General features: G+C 38.0%; 1 long non-coding RNA gene across 1 annotated transcript; it reads right to left on the minus strand.

Moving 5' to 3' along the window:
* Positions 1 to 677: 677 nt before the first annotated feature.
* Positions 678 to 16,122, minus strand: LOC118711003. The gene is made up of 3 exons (XR_004985611.1): positions 15,978 to 16,122; positions 4,513 to 4,518; positions 678 to 687 (listed from the first exon to the last, which is right to left on the minus strand). It is a non-coding gene; the product is annotated as an uncharacterized LOC118711003 (long non-coding RNA).
* Between the last annotated feature and the right edge of the window lie 916 nt (positions 16,123 to 17,038).

Raw genomic sequence — 17,038 nt, forward strand, 5'->3', positions numbered from 1 at the left:
GAAACAAATGCTTCTACTTAAAAAAAGGATAAAGGGTTAATAGCATGTAGCAGAAAAGCTGTGGTCTTAAAGATAAATGATCTGTGGGGCACACTGAAATAGGACTGAGGAGTGATAATACAAAGTAGAGGTTGCATAGCAACTTTTTAAGTATAAAATTTTGTGAACAAAGGACTTAATGTTACAGAATGCCATTATTCAGAATTACCTAGGTCCACTGTTTTAAGACAAGAGTTTCTTTTGAGTGAAAAAAAATTCAAATTCTGTACAAATAAAACAACTATCTAAGCAGCCCTGGAATTCAGGGTAAAATATAAAAACAGAAGTGGAGGTGGGTGAAGAAGAATCTTGGGGTGAAGAAGGAAACAGGAATAGGAGAACTCTCTCTGACACTTGTTCTACCTGCAACATTAAAGAAGTATGTGCTCCAACTCTTCAGGGGACCATTACTTTACATTTCAGAATGCACTTTTTTGTGCAGTAGAAAATATATGTTTTATTAATATTTATTAGTTGCACTAGAGGCCCAGTGCATGAAATTCATGTGTGAGGGTGTGTCCCTCAGCCCAGCCTGTACCCTCTCCAATCTGGGACCCCTTAAGGGATGTCCAACTGCAGTAGGACATCCCTCTCACAATCCAGGACTGCTGGCTCCCAACCGCTTGCCTGCCTGATTCCCCCTAACCACTTCTGCATGCCAGCTTGATCACCCCCTAACCATTTTCCTGCCAACCTGATTGATGCCTCACTACTCCCCTGCTAGCCCAATTGTCCCCAATTCTCCTCCTCTGCAGGCCTGGATGCCCCTAACTGGCCTTTCTTTCAGGCCTGGTCCCTCAAAACTGCCCTCCCCTGCTAGCCAACTTGTGTCCACATGGGAGTGGCCATCTTTGACCACATCAGGATGGCCATCTTGTGTGTTTCAGTGATGGTCAATTTGCATATCACCTCTTTATTATATAGGAGGATATATTTGCTTGTAATGAATGAATAAATGATTATAGAATCATCAATTGTTTCTCTGAGCAGGAGATTAAAAGAAAAGATACAGATAAAAAAGCTTATAGTATTAGGTAATTAGGAGCAAAGATGTACACAGACAGACAGGTTGTTACAGATTGTGGAAAAGTTATAATTATAAATGACCTCAGACACATTTGCTTTTTTGACATAGTTGCCTACATTAAAATTATATTCCAAGGTAGTGTCATTAATAACAGAGAACTATTTCTCCTTCTCTGCTTCCCTCCATTCTTCCCTCTCTCCCTCTTTCTTTCTCTCTATCCCCTCCCTCTTTACCTGAATATTATTATTCAAGTGAAATTTGGCATGAGCCTAGATAAATTAGCCATCTGTGAAGGTGCCAAAGAGAGTTAGACAAAGAATGAGAGGAATGCATTATTTTTTTTCTTTTTTTTTCTTTCATCTTTTACTATTGACAAATGGTTACATTCTTTTATCAAGCGGCTCCTTGGGGAGAAAAAGGCTATAGGCAGGGTAACTCCAGCTTTTGAAGACTGAATATATATATATATATATATATATATAGATAGATAGATAGATAGATATAGATATAGATATAGATATAGATATAGATATAGATATAGATATAGATAGATAGATATAGATATTACAAAAATAAATGCCAATTTTGCAAATAGTATTTTTTTTCATGAAGCAGGTATATTTATTTGATTAATGTCATGTGTTTTCCCATTGTCATTGCAAATTATATACTATTAAGTGATTTCTTTCTTTTTTATTCAAGTTTTTGTGCTTGTATTCATATTGATCCAGAGCATATGTATAGAATTTAAACTCAACCAGCTGTATGTTCTGAGAAATAATTGCCAGAATTTTGCTAGTGTTAAAGAAAACACTACAGCTAATAGATTATATTCAGATTTAGAGTAGACTCCATGGTGCATAATTTTGGAAAACATTAAACATAAGGTATTACTTAAAGATTTAATATTATATTTGTTGCTAATTATGCTTGAGGGGAAAACTATACATATATTAAATAATAAAATCATTTTCTGACTAAATGCTTTAAATCTGGATGCTAGGGAATTGCCTGCAACCTCTTGTGATTTTAGGTTTACAATCATCAAAAGAGCATGTGAAAATATATTTAATTCAAGGCTGCATATAATCAGTAATTAGTTTTCATGTGCCAACACAGCACTTTAAACTCAAAAAACGAATTAGCCACTTTATTATTCAATAATATGTTGTATTTATTAAGCCCATAGGATCTTCTATTTTAGAAATGAATGGCTATTAAAATAGTATCTATTCATTGGCTTCCATTTTTCAGAATATACTTTATGTGAACATTCAATTTCATTGTATATATTAAATCCTGAATTTAATGTACCCCAAATAAAATTTTTTTTGCATAAAAATCCAAACACTTTTTATAGTGTCATTATCTAAAATTTCTGGAACTTACAATATAAGAGAACAATTCTAAATAGCTAATGATTAACTTGACTGTCAATGTGTTGAGCAACCTGGGCACTCAGTTGAGTCAGTAGTACTCAGCCTTGGTTTTATTCTGGCCCTAATGAAAACACAATTGTGTAAATACTGAATGAGTATGTAGGATTGGGTTGTATGAGAAAGAGAGAGGGAGTGAGCGAGGGAGAGAGAGAGACAGAGAAAAAGATGGTGGAGAAAGAGGGGAGGAAAAAAGACAGGGAGAAGAGAGGAGAGAGAAAATGAGAGAGAGAAAGTACCTATGTGGTTTGCAATTTAATATTTTTCACTTTCTTTATGTGGGCTGGGCTAGTTAACCTTTAAAGTCCCTAAATAAGTTAGGATACTTTTAACTATAGCTAATAGAAAATCCAACTAAAATTAGCTAAATCAATAAGTGGTTCATTTCCCCCCCTCTTTCATTCTTTCTCTAATGCTCCTTGGGATCTTCCCAGATGGCTACTTTATCTAGCCTCATGCCAAATTTCACTTTAATGATTAGAAACAGAGAAAGGCTAGTTAATGTGATGACTCATGATGCTACTAAAGCCCCAAGTTCTTTCATTTGTCTTATCTGTGTCTTAAAGAGCTGGATTTTTGGGGGATAGATCTCCTTGTTCAGTATCATGCCACAGTTCCAGAGAACACTCCTCACATTGTCCCTTTTAGAGTTAGAAATGGAAAGTCTCATGTTTCTGACTGAACAACTAAGAAACACTTTTTATATACATGCTCTCCAGTAACCTTTTCTTATGTAACCAAAATTACATTATGTATAGACCCAAACTACCCTGTTTCCCCGAAAATAAGACAGTGTCTTATATTAATTTTTTCTCCCAAAGTTGCGCTAGGTCTTATTTTCAGGGGATGTCTTATCTTCCCATGAGCTAGGTCTTATTTTCGGAGGATGTCTTATTTCCGGGGAAACACGGTAGTACCAGGATCCATCCACTTGATAAGTTAACAAATTATTGGAGAGGAACTGAAAAAAATGGAAATTCTTCCAGCTGCCAAGAAGGGAGAGTGGCTGCTGAGTTAGCCAAGTTTAGTGTCAGTGCTTTCCAGTTTTTAGTGCTTCTAAATTTATATTAAAATGAGAGCACAAGTGCATGAAATTCATGCACTTGGAAAGGAGGCAGGTCCTTCATCTGGGCCCATACCCTCCTCGGGTGATGTCTGACTGAAGGCTTAGGCCAGTGGTCAGCAATTCGACTAGTCAACAGAGCCAAATATCAACAATGATTGAAATTTCTTTTGGGAGCCAAATTTTTAAAACTTAAACTTCTTCTAACACAACTTCTTCAAAATAGGCCATGGTATTTTGTGGAAGAGCCACACTCAAGGGGCCAAAGACCCACATGTGGATCGGGGGTGCCGACCATGGTCTTAGTCCCATTCCCCACAGGGAGAGGCTCCTGCCACCACTGCTGCACATGCCAGCTATGAATCTGGCTTCTGGCTGAGTAGCTCTCCCCCTGTGGGTGTGCACTGACCACCAGGTGTCAGCTTCTGCATTGAGCATCTGCCCCCTGGTGGTCAGTGTGTGTCATAGTGACCAGTAGTTCCACTGTTTGGTCAATTTGCATATTAGCCTTTTATGATATATTGTTAACACTGGTTTTCTTTAGACAAACAGTGCATTTGTCCTGTTTTACACTGTTCGGTCCTTTTTAGGTTTAAAGATCTCAATGAATCAATTATGAACACTTTTAATGAGATTGAGAAAAGAATTCAGAAGCTATGTTTCATGGCAAGGATGTAAGAGATTATGCAGCCTCGGTCTTCTGATCGGATTTTTTGTGCTTAGACTCCTGAGCCACCATACAAGAAGTTTAAGTTCTCTGTGAGGAAGCTCAGGCCACATGCATTGGCCACTGGTAGGTGCTCAAATAAACAGCCTCAACTGAAATTCCAGCTGTAATCCAGAATCAACAGCAAACCCTGTGAATATATCAAAACCACAATTACCTGGGGATCAGCTGGGACCTCAAACCAGGGCACCAACATGTGGCCTGAGCTTCCTCTTAGCACGGTGGCCTCAGAATAGCAGAATTTTTACATGGAGTTTCAGGACTCCAAAGGACTATTCCAGCAAACATTCAGAAAGGTAGAGCATTCAGATAATTACAGAACCAGTTAGAAACTCGTTTCAGCCACAGAGAGATCCCAAGCAAACATTTCCATCTGAGTCTCTCCATAATTCATTCCTAACCAACAGACTCTGTAGCCTTAGAAAATGTTTATACTGACAAATGTTTTGGTGGTTTGTTATTCAGTTATAGCATCTGAAATAATCTCCCATTCATTACCTTGTTTTATTCTAAAAATAAATTTGATAAATAAGCACAGATATATTCAATTCCACTTTACAGATGATAAAGTTAGGGTCAAACAATTTAAGTGATTTTACATAGGTTATTGGTTCATCTCTATGTTCATATTATATTATATCTTGTTATTTCTCTGTGAAACAGATCTACAAGTATTTTAAAGCATTAGTCTTTATTTAGCCAATATGCCAAGCACTGTCCAGAAGGAAAATGAATTTATTCCAATTAATTCAGTGCAAGCTAATAGATTTTAAAATGTTGGCTTGCAAGAGATGTGTAGTAAAATGAGAAGAGCATAGAGATTGGATTTAAAAATGTGTGTGTTAGGTTGGGCATGAATGTGGTAATAGGAGGCATAAAGAAGTAAATAAATGGTATCTCTCAGAACCTCATTAAAATATCTGATCAGCTCAGCCAGTGTGGTACAATGGTTGGGCATTGACCTATGAAGCACGAGGCCATGGTTCTATTCCAGTCAGGGCACATGCCTGGGTTGGGGGCTCAAACTTCAGTGTGGGGCATGTAGGAGGCAGCCCATTAATGATTCTCTCTCATCATTAATGTTTCTGTCTCTCTCTGCCTTTCCCTTCCTCACTGAAATCAATAAAAATATTTTAAATATCTAAATAAATATTTTTAAAATATTTTTATTGATTTCAGAGAGGAAATAGCAAGAAGTTGCCGTATATAGCTTTAGTCCTATGTGAATAGATAACCAGTAGTTACCTTATTATTTTCCACATAAGGAAAATAATAAGAACAGCCTAACAGAGAAATAAACTTCTAAAGATAGAAATATTCAATCAAGTTTACACAAAAAGAGAGAGGGAGAGAGAGGAAGGAAAATAGAATGCACATTTATTAAGCACCACACATGGTAGACCCTGGCCTGTGCACTCCAGGAAAGTTTTTTAATTCTCATAACAACTCTGGACATATATTCTAGGATCCATTTATTTTAATTATGCTAAAGCTCTAAATATGAACTTGGAAAATAAAATGATGATTACAATAAGAAATGGTCCTACTGAGTCATAATAGGTTAGGATCAACAGCTGAAATGAAGGGACACTTATTTAAGTAAACACCAATGTTTTATCTGAACTCACTGTCTTTTGCTTCAGAGGGAACCATGTTTTGGGGGCTTTTAGTTGTAGAAACTCACAGCTGGCTCTTCCTGCAAGCCAGCTGGTAGTCTGTTTACAGAGTCAAGAAGGACTCGAGGAGAGATTCTTTCTTTTTCTTGTTCACATTCATTATTTTATAAATTGGATTTGTGTTAAACCTCAAAGGTGGAAACCAGCACTCTTCCTAGCACAGTCTTCCATACAATTAAGTACTCGGTAGGTGACATTTCATTAATGGGAGTGACTTCAAGGGAAGATTGTGTTTTATGCTTCTCTATGTTCTCTTGCTCTGGGACTGCACCCAGAGGGCTATCTTACAATTTTCACACTTGGGTGGTTGAAATGTTAAGAATTGTATTCATGTTCATACTGAGGGATGGCTTACATCCCAGCATTTTGTAATTATTTTATTTTACCTCCTGCATCCTGGGGTCATCTGTGCTGTGTTCTCCCAGTCTGCTCAGGAATATTGCCAATCCCATGTACTTTATGCTATTGACCCTTGGAATCTAAGGAGTTGACTGATAACTAAAACCCCAGCTGTTAGTAGCTAAGTCCAGAGCAGAGGCAGAGAAATAGATTTAGAAGAATTTGGAGAGGGGAGAAGGATTTTTTTTCTCTTAATGCTGGTCTGTGGAATGATTGGGTCATGCAAAGAAATCTCACTATGCTGCAGTTTCTTCCTCTCCAATGAAGGTTCATAAATGTGCCTACTCTTCTTCTGGAAAGAAAAAAAGTGGTAGTGATGAATTAGATAATGGGTGTGAAACTCTCAAATCACAAAGAAATTCTTGATGCAAGGGAATGGTATATCAGGAGGTTGTTTCCTTTATAACTTTGAAAAGTAGGCCAGATCATCTAGACATGTTTTCTGTGTTTTGACTTATTCTAATTTTTTAAACTCTGGATCTAATGACAGTTATTGTAGAATACTGAATGGAATAATGGTCCTGCATGCCTGATATAAATAAATAGCTTTATATTTAGAATATTTAATGTTTATGCAATATTTGCACCAAGAATCTATTACTGACTACTAAAATACACTCTACATAAAATGTAGAACTCCTGGGTGGCTAAGGAAACCACCAAAACAAATAACAACTTGGAAGAGGTATAATATAAACATGACAGACAATGAATTAATATCTTTAATTTATAAAGTGTTTTATAAATCAGAAAGAAAACCCCCAACATTTTATGGAAAGACCTGCTGAGAAACAAAATTCATACACACACACACACACACACACACACACACACACACAAAGGAATAAGTGCCCAACATGATATGAAAAGTATATCCAAGCACACTAGTAATCAAAGAAATGAGAAAACAATAATCTGACATATTGTCCCCAGTGTTTCCAGTTGTCAATGTCTAACATGGCTCATAGCAAATATTTTTGTGGATGTGTGAAATATACTACAAACTGTTTTTTTTTTTCATTAGGTATAAAAAACTTTAACAAGCTAAGACCTTGATCCAGAATTTTATATTTGAAATTTATTCTAAGGAAAAATTAGATACATTCACAAGATACACGTAACAGCATGTACAGGGTAGGGCAAAAGTAGGTTTACAGTAGTTCGTATGAAAAGCACTACAATAATTAATAAATGATAATCCTACATAATAAAATGCTAACATGCAAATCTACCAAAAGGTCAAAAGTGAAATAACTGTTCGCTATGACATGCACTGACCACCAGGGGGAAAATGCTCAATGCAGGAGAGAAAGAAGCAACCAATGGCAGAAATTAACCAACCAAGGCAGGTGCCAGTGGTGGGGGGGTGGGGGAGCAATCACTCTGCCCACCAGTTGCCCCACAGATGGCCCTGTTCGCAGGCCAGTCCTAGGGACCCTACGCTATATATTAAAAACAGACTCTTAGGCTTAAAAATTAAAACCTGGCAAGGCTACTCTAGCACTGAACAAATAGGATGATGCAGCGATGACAGGCATGGACTCTGGCTTGCACACTTTGCCCTGATTCTGACACATCACTGTGTGGCAAAGCCAATTTCTTATCACTGCTTCAGTTTTTCTGCCCATAAGATGGGGAAATGGTACTATTACTGCCTCAGAGGATCATGTTATATACTACTTTTTATAATCAGGGCAAAAAATGTAGCTGCCCAAACACAGCAAGATGCCTTTCACCTGTATGAAAAGTATGGTCACTGGTGCATGTAGCATCCCAGATTGCGAGAGGGATGTCCACCTGTCGGTTTAGTCCTGACATCCCCTGAGGAGTCCCGGATTGCTAGAGAATTCAGGCTGGGCTGAGGGACACATCTCTCCCCATGCACAAATTTTGTGCACCAGGCCTCTAGTATAAGAATAAATTTTGTGTTTCATATACTCACCACTGTAAACCTACTTTTGCCTCATCCTGTATAATACAGATTTCTTTTTAAAATATATTTTATTGATTTATTACAGAGAGGGAGAGAGAGAGAGAGCTAGAAACATCGATGAGAGAGAAACATCAATCAGCTGCCTCCTGCACACTCCTTACTGGGGATGTGCCAGCAACCAAGGTACATGCCCTTAACTGGAATCAAACCTGGGACCTTTCAGTCCTCAGGCTGATGCTCTATCCACTGAGCCAAACCTGTTTCGGCAAGCCAAACCAGTTTCAGCACAAAATTTTATTATATTATTTTTAATAGGAATTTACTTAAATAAATTATCATGAATACCCACAAAAAAAAGCAGGCAGCCACTAAATATAGATGGTAGGTAGATAAGTAGGTAGACAGAGTGGTATAGAGCATTCAAATTAAACTGTACCATACACATAATATGTACACACACTTGTAGACAAACACACATATACTAATTTGTAAATAAAACACACTCCCGTGTTAAATCAAAAGATTTAAAAGAAAAACTTTGGCAATCAACAAATAAATGGAATAAACATTAATATTATCATCATGAGCAATACAAGGTATAGATTAGTGCTTATGATTTTAAGAGTTGGAATAAAGATTCAGAAAATGTATCTCGTTTGATCTCCCCTTGATTCAGAGTGACCATAAAAGCACATGACTTCTACAAAAACAGAACTGTGATAAGACGTCCTATAATTAAAAATATATGTTTTTTATTGTACCAGATAGGTGAGGAAAGATATTCATGAACCGTCACTACATGCATTTGTATTTGTGAGGTCAGCACTGCCCTCTGCCAAACTGCAAAGCACTTATCCCTGGCCTTCCAGTTACAGACCTTTATTCTCTTCTCGCTTCAGTTATATTTTGTAACTTTGAAAATCTGCTCTCAAGAAAAGCTCTCAAACCCATTAGCAGGAAAATATAAATTGTAACTTGACCCCAAGAATCTGTGTGCGGCACTTCACTTTCAGAATTATCTGCGGAAGCATTTTCAGAATCGGGATGCCTGGGGAGAGGTATTAGGGAATCTCGCCCTCTGCCAACATACACGGGGTTAGCGGCTTGCTCTCCTATCTCTGCTCCCCGCAGGGGCCTGGCATGCAATGATATGTAGACATGTATCTAGGGAAGTGGCCAGAGGGCTTACAAGCCTTGAGCGGAGTCCTTTTCAAATGATCCCGTCACTCTGGGGACCACAGGAGGGAGTGCAGCTTGCTTTCCAATTCTAAAGTGACTGAAAACCGGTGGCAGTGCACTGCTTTTTAAAACGGAATTCGCCTATCTTTCCAACGCTCACACCTGCCAGGGTCTTCAGGGATTTTAGATGTGGCCAAAATGCCCAGTAGTGTATTCACTTGGTTCAAGTTTTGGATCGGACAATAATGCCAGATAAGATCCATGCCCTTATGTTCCCTCTACTTTTATAAGTTCTGTGCATATGTGACTTCACAAATCCTCTCAACAAGCTTAGGAGCCTGGGATAATTCCTTTCACCCTCATTATACAGTTGAGAAAAAACTAATGGAGAGAGAGAAAATATTCCTAGGACTTTGTAGCCTTTTTAATGCAAGTGGTTTAACCTCAGGGTCTGTCCTCTCAAATAAATTTTCTACTATCACGTATTATAGTAATACTCATCAAATATTGATATTATACCACCTGCCCTTGGACATACAGCTGCTATGATTACCAGCATCTTAGAGTCCCTGGCTTATGTGCTTTCCATGTGTTTCATTTTGAATTGATCACTATTAGAAAATGTAATAATGAATAGAGGAATTAAATATGCAGAAGGCATAAAGAGAAATTAAAACTACCACTCCCGCACCCCACTCCACTCCTTTGATGTAAGCATTAATAACTGTCTGCCCTTAGGCTTGCGAATCATTCTTGATGTACATATACACATTGATTCATTCATTGAAAATATTTGGGATCATATAAATGCACATAATTGTGTTTTTGTTTTTACAAAGATGGGATCACAGTATACATATTGCTCTACTAATAGTTTTCAGTAAAACGGCCTTATATGTATATTAATATATAGTGAATATTTTCACTGCCAGGCAATTTGTTCTACCATTTCTGTATTTGTTATGTCACAAACTAATGATTCCACCCCCCCCATCTTCTTTCTTCATGTTTAGACTCATTACTTTTATCTGTAATATTTTCCTTTTTTTATCTTTAACTGACTAAGTGTTGATTATGTGTTCATTAACATGTACTAAGCCCCTTCCATGTGCTGGGTAGCATTTTAGGAGCTTTAGATGTGTACTTATAGTCTAATTTTTTTGTCAGATATATTTCCAGTTGATCTTCCAGAATATTAATTTAGATTTTAGCAGTGGCATTCTACATTTTAGTTCGTTTATGTACTCTGTTATGTAAAAGTCATTTTTTTCACTTCTTTTTTTTTTCATTCTGGAAAGCTTTTTGTCACTGGGGGTTTTTATTAGAGGTTTTCTAAAAAGTGTTTCTGTTTTATCCATGTTATAACTCCATAGGAGCCACTGATTTTTTATTTTCAACTGGACTCTCCTCCTTCAGGATGCTGATCCTCCTTCATAACTAGTTTGCATTACTGTGTATTTCCTTAATCACATTTAACCTGTGTTATTTTATTACCTGTACAAGGCAGGCATATGGGATCCCCTGGGTCATGGTAAACTAGGACCAGTGGATGCTGTGCACCATCTGTGAGGGTTAAACACGATGGTAAATACCCCACAGGGGTTGAGACGGAGAGAGAAGCTCATCAATTTTCCTAGGGCTTCAGGGTAGGACCTGCCTTCTCCTCTGGCACCATGTCCCCTCCTCTTGCCTGAAGCCCAGATCATGACTCTTCACTTGCACTGTCTTATGGAAATCTTGGTTGAAACCATGGCCAGGAGGGATATATTGGGCTCTGTGAGCTGTTCTTTTAATCCTGAGAGACAGGGTGAAACCATAGTATTTCAGGGACAAATTCGCTACCTTTTCATAATTCTATTTCTTGTATCTCTTTTTATCTCCATCCCCAATCCTGTTCTTTCTTCTGTGTTATAAAAGAAACATTAAGGCAAGTGATCTAACAAAATAATCAAATATATTTTAATCACATAATTGCATATATGATTAGTATTAATAATTTTCATCTAATATATCCACTGATTATGGTTTAGTATTTCCACCCATCTATATATATAAAACCCTAATATGCAAATAGACCAATGGTGGAACAACCGAACAACTGAATAACCAGTTGCTATTACCTGCACTGACCACAAGGGGGTGCATGTGGAACATGGTGGGCATTGGCAGCAAGCAGCAGAGTTCAGAACATGGTGGACATTGGCCCTGGTGGTATGGTGAAGCAGGTGAGCAGGGGAGCCAGACAAAGGTGGGGCACCAGTCGTTGTCATTGGGGCAAGCCTCTGGTGGTTACTGAAAATTCTTTGCTCCTGCACACCATGGTCCTGCTGGGCACTCGCACCCACTACCAGCATCTGGCACCAGCCCTAATTGCTCAGCACCATCAGTGGGTGCAAGCAGCAGCTGCTAGCCCCAATCATCCCTGAGGGCTTCTCCACCTCCCCCTGCTCCTGAGGGGTGATGGGGCAGCATCTGCTGCTCACACCTGCAGACAATGCAGGCCCCACTCCCACCCATTGCTGGCACTGGCCCTAATCAGTCTGTGATGTCAGCTGGTGTGAGTGGAGCTGGTGCCGTCGGCAGGTGGGAGCAGTGGTGGCAGGAGCAGTGCTGCAGGCAGACAGACAAGGGCCCTGGCAGGAGGGGACAGCAGGGAGCACAGAGGATGGGCCGAGACCCACCCCTGTGCCCATCACTAGTTCCTTTCAAGGTGCATGACTTTGTGCACTGGGCCTCTAGTCTATAATAATAAAAGTGTAATATGCTAATTGGACCAGACAGCCAAACAACCTTCCGGACGAAGCTGGGGCTTGTGATGGCCACGGCAAGCCATCTCAGCTGCGAGGGCTGAGCCCCTTGCATGAATTTCGTGCATCAAGCGTCTAGCATTATATATGCATTTTACTTTAAAATGTTATAAGAAAGCACCAGATAATCAAGTCAGGCTGACTCGCTGGTGCCCAGCAGCCACACGTTTAGCTGCCTAATTTGTGAAGGCATATCTCGGCACATTTGTTAGAGCAGCATTGCATACGCACAGCTTAGGGGGGCTGCCAACCAATGCCTCAAGGTATTCTTTTCACATTAGCAAGGATCATGGCTGTCAGAAACACATTCGCTTTTCACGTTTTCTTTTGTTTTTGAGGTCCTCACCCCAGTTAGATAATGAAATGGGTAGATATTAGAGAACCAGATTGGTTTATAGAAACTGAAAACAAAATGCCACTTCATGATGAATGAGAAAATTGTGCAGAAATTTCCTTCCTTTAGGGGTTTGTTCCATTAAGAACAGAAAACCAACTAAATGGTATTTGTTGCTCAAAGGAGCATTTTCATATACAGTAGACAACATCATTCTCCCTGCTTGTGTCGCTTGTATTTCCAGTAACCATTGTGTTTTACTTTACCTAAATATTAAAAAAAAATATGCTGAAATTTGTCCTAAACTTCAGAGGCTGAAATTCCCTATTTTCTGTTTGTAGTTTTTCCCTTTTGTGAGCTACAGTCTATATGGCCTTTACTCACAATGGGGACTCATACTGTACACAGAATAAGAGTTCTACTATTGCATAATTTAATTCATGACATCAATTTGGATAAACCTGATAATTTTATATACACATATGAAATATATTCTGTACCCTAGTGTGAATTTCTTCTATCTTTAAATATTAGTTATATAAATTAATTTGTGGTTTTCAGGACTAGAAGCCCTAGGCCTTTTAAAAATTAAATATGTACAGTAAACTAAGCAGTGTAATCTAGGTAGAGAAATCTAATGAGAAGGACACTACATATTTTGTTTCAAACATGAGTGCCTATGCAAAATCAAAAAGGGGTATGAAGAAAAGTACCAAATGTTTGATTCATTCACCTTGCGTGCACCTGGAGGAACTTGTACATGTAAACAGTTGTAATATTTGTAATCAGAACTTAAACTATAGGCTTTCTATATAGTGCTTCCCAATACCCATTCCCTATATCTTATATTGCAAATAATTAGTTACAGCTGCTGGGTTTTTTAAATTTCCCATGAAATAAAGTTTACACATTATTTTAAATGATTATTAATTACATTTTAATTTATGCTTATATATTGTCTAATATTTTATATTTGATTGAACATGTTAATGTAGGCAAAAATCAGCCACCTCACCCTCTGAGAGTCTAATGAGTGTCTCATTCATGCACACATACCCATATCACAACAAAATAAACTCAAAGTATTACAAATAATATGGAAATTTAAATCTTGCTCTGCTTCCTGTTATTTCTCTTTACATTTTTGACTGAGCTTTTTGCTTCATCTACCAAACGGAAAAATATTTACTTCCTAAGCAAGCTGTAAAAAAATACAAACCAGTTCACTCGCCATAAAACAAATTTGCAACAAATGTTTCTCACACCCTCCTGAGAGGTTGCGGTCTTTAAACATAGTAATTGAATTGGGCAGATGGGAATGATTAGACTGGCCTAAAGCCGCAAATGAACCACAAATCTTTCCTAACATTTTAACTGCATTCTATCAGTTCTATTAGTTTCCCTTCCTTTTTAGAAATCATACAATCATTTGAGTCTATGAGTGCTACTGTGTTGTAGGAATGCCTTAAATGAAAATATGAAATATAAAAACAAATCTCACTCTAGTCAGTGCCATATAAAAAAAAAATATTGCCCTGGCTGGTGTGGCTCAGCGGGAGCATCATCCCATGCACCAGAAGGTCTCGGGTTCAATTCCTGCTCAGGGCACATACCTAGGTAGTGGGTTTGATCCCCAGTAGGGGTCACATGAGAGGCAACCAACCAATATGTCTCTCTCACATTGATGTCTCTCACTCTCTCTCCCTTAATCTCTCTCTAAAAATCAATTAAAAATAAACCAATATCAAAATGGAACTATATGATCAATAAAGCTTTGGAAACAAAGACCTTCAATGCAAAGAGACTGAGTCCAAATCTGTACTACCATAATTTTAATATTTCACCCAAAATAAATTATAGTAAACACTTCCTATTCTTGTTAGGGACCACAAAATTTTACTTTCCAGTTCAATAGGTATGCATGTTGACAGATTTTATAGACATATGTGCAAAGTGTAATATGATAAAGAATATGATATGATATGGTATATTACATGAATGACTAGATCTAATGGAGAAATAACGAAGTAAGGTTATTTTAGAAAACATATAGAAAAGACTAATTATCTGTTACTCAGCTAGCTATACATATATATAAAACCCTAATATGCAAATAGACTGAACAGTGGAACAACTGAACAACTGGTTGCTATGACAGAAGTTGACCACCATAGGGTGCGTGCAGAATACTTGAGCAGTCAGAGGGTGAAAGTGGCAGCTGCTGGCTCTGATTATCCCTGAGGGCTTCTCCACCTCCCCCTGCTCCTGAGGGACAATTGGGGCAGTAGCTGCTGCTCGCACCTACTGACGGCACCAGCCCCACTCGCACCCGCTGCTGGCACCTGTCCTAATCACTCCTCACTGACAGCAGGTATGAGCGGAACCTGAGCCTTCACCATGTGGGAGCAGTAGTGGTGAGAGTGGGGCTGCTTGAAGACAGGGGACAAGGGGGCCACAGAGGGAGGGGCTGGGCAGGGGCACAGAGAATGAGCTGAGACTTGCTCCTGTGCTCACCAAAGCCTCTTGGTCCACAGTTCCTTTCAAGGTGCACAAATTTGGGCACTGGGCCCCCTAGTATAATTAGATAAATAGCAGGTAAGGTCTCCATTTTTATGGAATATGCATTTAAATAAGTTAAGGCTGATTACAAAGGGTAAATAAAAACAGTGTTGCCCTGGCTGATTTGGCTCAGTTGATAGAGTACCAGCTTGCAGACTCAAGGGTCCCAGGTTCAATTCCAGTCAAGGGCAAATGCATTGGTTAAGTCCTAGAAGTTTTCTTAGTTTTTCACTTTGAGTTTATCCTGCATAATATCACTTTTCCGATTGAGACTGAGTGTTAACACGTCCAATTTTCTCTTGTGCCACGTTTCTTACAGTTCTTTTTAAAATATACATCACAATGAACATTTACCATTCTTCTTGCCCCCTTATATGTAAATACTCATCGTATATCTAAATATGTTGGGCGTAGTTATTTACCCTCTGTGTGATTCTGAGATGTGAAAAGTCTCCATCTCCATCCGGAAACCAAACTTAACTACACTTTCTAATGTACCTGCATATTAGGACAAAGATAAGTGAGCTAGGTTCAGCCAAAGACTTAAAAGGAGAGTTAGTGTTCAGACTTTTATTTATTGCAATCAAGGGGGTTAACTATCCTGAAATCCTGTCACCAGATTCTAAAATAGTTATTTTTGTCAGACTGCATCACCTCTCTTCAGTGGTAGTTGAAATATTTGTGCTCATCCACCCTCAGTATTTGTCACATACAAGTTTGAAGCTATCAGCATGTATACCAAACATTTGGCCAATGGTGTATGTCATTGATTTTCAACCAGTTTGTCACACAGCACACCGGTGTGCTGCAAGGATTGTTAAAACAGGCAATACCTTACACTTTAGTCAGGGGCACTGACCTCTTTCCCATTATATTGTCAATTCAAAAATGACAATAGCCAACACAACATTTACTGTCTGGTGTGAGTGATTCAAAATTATACTCTTTTTTTTGGGGGGCGGGTGGAGATCAAATTGGCAAAATATATACATAATCTATTTTTTGTGTGCCACAGGATTTCAGTAATTAGTTTATATGTGCCATAGATGAAAAAGGTTGAAAATCGCTGGCAGATTTCATGGAATAGAGGAAGTATGATAGACACAGATGAGGTAAAAGCCATTATGTTATTGGAAACTGAGCTAATAAAACAGTAACAATACTTAATCTTCATAATTAATCCTTGAATCTGAGCATAGCCTAAATGTTTTAAAATACTATCTCTAGTAACTCCAGGGCCTAATCTCATATCTCCCCATTTAATTTCAGATCAGTATCCTTCTCATTGACAGCCTCACACACTGAGCTTCTGAAATGTTCCTAGAACCTCTCAAGCTTGTTCCAATTTCATGTATTTTTCAACACGTGAAAAAAAATATATATATCATATATATATCCGATATATATATGATATATATATATATGATATTCACTGCCAATCTGTAAACTACACTAGATGGGTATAATATAATTTGCATTTGTGGGTATTAAAGTACTATTATTTGCTTGCACTAATGAATAGCATGTTGATAGGCGACAGAGTACAAATTGCAGTGACAAATCTGATGCAATTATAATTTACTTTTATCTCTTATTTCTGTCTTGGTATTTGTATAATTATCTTTTTTATTCTAAGGGTTAGATTCATGGGTACAAATGTCAGTAGATATACTGTTTTAACTTTTCACACAAAAATATTTTTGAAACTTGAACACTACTGTATATCCCAATAAACTTTAAGTTCTATCTTAGAAATGTTCAAGATAAATTTAGACATAGGAGATCCTAATTTATTTCCTAATCATGCATTCTTATATAATTGCTCTTTCCACTTATAAAATTACTCCAGCAAAAGAAAT

This window comes from Pipistrellus kuhlii, unplaced genomic scaffold (assembly GCF_014108245.1).
Source record: "Pipistrellus kuhlii isolate mPipKuh1 unplaced genomic scaffold, mPipKuh1.p scaffold_m20_p_10, whole genome shotgun sequence".
NCBI classification, from domain to species: domain Eukaryota; kingdom Metazoa; phylum Chordata; class Mammalia; order Chiroptera; family Vespertilionidae; genus Pipistrellus; species Pipistrellus kuhlii.